Source organism: Cornus florida, unplaced genomic scaffold (genome assembly GCF_030987335.1).
Source record: "Cornus florida cultivar Cherokee Brave unplaced genomic scaffold, ASM3098733v1 CherokeeBrave_3.0.0_Hap2_scaffold_6, whole genome shotgun sequence".
Taxonomy (NCBI): Eukaryota; Viridiplantae; Streptophyta; class Magnoliopsida; order Cornales; family Cornaceae; genus Cornus; species Cornus florida.
The window spans coordinates 189911-193404 of NW_026775890.1; the positions used below are offsets into that span (position 1 = coordinate 189911).

Here is a 3494-nt window from a genome sequence, read left to right on the forward strand (position 1 = left end):
ACTCATTAAAACACTCTTCGTGACGTCAAAGGGAACTCGAACAGCTTTAACTCAAAACTCTCATTTCTTTTCAAAGATTCAATCTTTATACAATCAAAATTTCTAGTGACTTAATATGTAAGGCCCCAATACATAATTATTTTTTTATTAGCATAATTTAATTTTTATTAGACATCATTTATGGAATATTTTATGTAGTAGTTTGTATGGTGAAGTTAATAGTTGGTGTCAAAACTTATTAAGTTGGTGACAGCCAATGGTAAGAAAAGAAATAATAAAAATGATAATATTCCATGTGTACGTGTGTGTGGTTATATGTGTGATACTAGAGAATGGGTGTCTACTAAGGTCATTGGTGCTGAAGGTAATAAATGGTGGAAGTGGTGTGATGGTTCTAATATATATTGATATACTTATGTTTTATTTTAAAGTTTGACCAAGTAGTTATTTATATATATGGGTAAGTTATTGACCAGGTCAAGTACATATTCCACCCACCCATGTATATAGATATCTAGTAATACACTTTATTCTAAAAGCTTCCAAAGGAGGCTGTTACTAATTGACACACACACGCATGAGTCATGAAGAGGGGAAAATCACATTTATATCTAAGTGACACGTTGTCTAGAGATTTGCATGGACAAGAAAAAGAAAAAAAAATAATAAAAATACAAATAGAAACAAAGGAGGGATTTTTCAGCCGTAGAAGAAGAAAATATTATTAAACTTTGGGTAACACATGTCACATAAGCTATGTGACAATTTACATTTCCTGGAGACTAGATGTACACCATCCATGTGACTATATACTTTTCAAGACTAAAGTTATTATGCTTTAAAGCGGTGGCTGGTGGCTGCAATATATAGTTGTCTATATATATAGGTTTCAATTATCATTTATATGGATAGAGATGAGTAAAGTCAGGTTGCTGGCTGCACAAGGCTGGACCGAACACACAGGACACGCAATTATGTAGATATACTCTATATATAGATAAGGTTAATTCTATCTTTTTAAACCTGTTTGGACCGCCTTTGAGAAAGCCATTGTTTTGGTTGAGACACACAAAATATATCAAAACAGTGAGCTATTTAGTGATAGTTCAAAGAGAGAAGAAAAATACGGAGGAGGAGGATAGAAAAGAAAAAAGGGGGTTTTCTCTCTAAATTGTTGTTGAATTCAAGCAAAGGTGAGGGGTTTTATATTATAATTTCTATGTTGGAAGTTGATTATTCAGTTATTTGAATAATTAATCCAATTAATTGTTCCAGTATATGTATCATCTATTTTTTTTATATTTTATTTATTTATTCAAAGGCTGTTTTGTGTAAGTGATACCATGGTTATGGTTATTTTCTTTGGGGTCATCAAGCTGGAAATTTATATAAAGACATGTGATTAGAATTTAGCCAAAAGGGTGTATAAAGTTTGAGAATTGTAATTGAGGTGATGATTGTGATTTAATTCTCTTTAGAAAATAAATATAACTTGGTTATATTCTTGTCCAGGCAAGGAGAATGAACTGATCACTTCAGCAATATCAAAGGATAAGTAGACAATTTGAAAAGTAGCCAAGGTGAGTGTACTCACTGGAAGTTTATACCTGGATGTGTTTAATTGAAGTATTGAAGTTGTTTATGTGAGTTGAAGATGAATATATATAATTTGATTATATTTAAATAGGGTCCATACTCTGGCCTGGAAGGAGAGTAATATATTATATAAGGTCCATACTCTGGCCTGGAAAGAGAGTACTACACTAAATAAGGTCCATACTCTGGCCAAGAAAGAGAGTACTATATCTAAACAAGGTCCATACTCTGGCCTAGAAGGAGAGTACTATATTTTAATGCCTGTAATATATTAATGAAGTTTAATTGAAGTTATCAGATAATATTTGTTTATATTACTCTGATGTAGTAGTGTTGCATTCACTGGGCTTTAAGCTCACTCCTTCCATATCTATATTTTTTTCAGGTACAAGGTTGGGTCGCTACTGCCAGGTCTAGAATTTTTGAGTGGGAATGGGAAAAAGAACAATGGAACGTCTTTTGTTTAATATGTAAATATTGTAATAGAATTTAATAGTATAAGTTGCCGTTAATGTTTTTTTCTTTGTCAGAATTTGCATAACAGGCCTATAGGTAGTTTTTGAATTGTAAACTGTTAAACAGGTGCTCTGATGTAGGATGACGTTATATTTGAAGGAGGTTAATGCAGATGGTTAGATGCATTCCAATTTATTCAATTTGTTTAATAATGTAAATTGGGTTGGGGTGTGTCAACTTTTGGTATCAGAGCCTAGGTTTTCTAGGTTCTGGAGGTCAGAAGAGTCTAGACTGGCAGTGGCAGTAAGAAGTGTGTAGTAGAGTCATTTATTTGCCTTAATGTTATACTAACAGATATAAGTGGTGATTATGTATCATATATATGTTGTTATATTTGAGATTCATTGCAGATAAAAAGAAATGGAAAGGGAAAGTGGTTATCATGGAACTGAGGGTGAAGCCACTTATGTTCCTGTTGAGGCTGAAGTAGAACAACCTATGCAGGGTGGTATGAGAAGAGAACAGGAGTGCTTAACTGGTATGCAGAAAATGGAAAAGGCTATAATAGACTTGGCAGAACAAAACAAACTATTTATGGCGAGTCAAATGATGATACAAGAAAGGCTGGAAAGACAACAGAAATGGAAGAAAGGCTCTGAGTATGAGAGGTTTATCAAGTTAACACCCCCAGAATTTTCAGGTACTACCAAACCAGAAGAAGCAGAGGGGTGGGTAAGAAGAATGGAATCGATATTTGCAGTGATGGGTGCAGCAGAAGACCAGAAGGTAAACTTAGCTACATTTATGTTCAAAAATGAAGCTAGTTATTGGTGGGACACGACAAAACATTTGTTGCTCACTCCAGGAGAGAAAGAGGTGATATTCTGGAATCCATTTGTTAAAGCTTTTTATGAGAAATATTTCCCTCCAATTTACAGAAAAGAGAAGGAACGGGAGTTTATTCTCCTAAAACAAGATAGAATGTCTGTGGTTGACTATGAAGTTAAGTTTACAGCTTTATCGAGGTTCGCACCCAAGTTTGTACAGAATGAAGAAGATAAATGTACAAAATTCCAGGATGGTTTAGAGGCGGCTATTAAGTCTAGAGTTTCAGTGTTTGAGGAAACAGATTACAACAGACTTGTGAATAAAGCCATGATTGCCGAAAGGGATGTGAAAGAATTGCAAGAAAGAAGGGAACAATACAAAAGAAATAGATCTGAGCCGTCACAGTCAAGAGGAGGTGAAGGAATTGCAAGTCAGAAAAGTCAAAGGTCGCGGTATGGAAGGGGAAGGGGTGGTGAATCTCAAGGCCAGACATCAAGTATTGGAAGAGGTCAAGGGTTTTCCGAACAACAATCTGTTCAACAAGGTAGTTTTGGAGGACGTGGTACTGGCAGGGGGTGTTTTCAGTGCGGAAAGGAAGGTCACCAGAAGAAGGA

The 3494-nt window shown here is 34.9% G+C and overlaps 1 long non-coding RNA gene across 1 annotated transcript; it reads left to right on the plus strand.

Annotated features, from left to right (window-relative positions):
• Positions 1-258: 258 nt before the first annotated feature.
• Positions 259-2108, plus strand: LOC132292243 (uncharacterized). Its single transcript, XR_009477000.1, has 2 exons — positions 259-1580; positions 1982-2108. It is a non-coding gene; the product is annotated as an uncharacterized LOC132292243 (long non-coding RNA).
• Positions 2109-3494: the final 1386 nt, after the last annotated feature.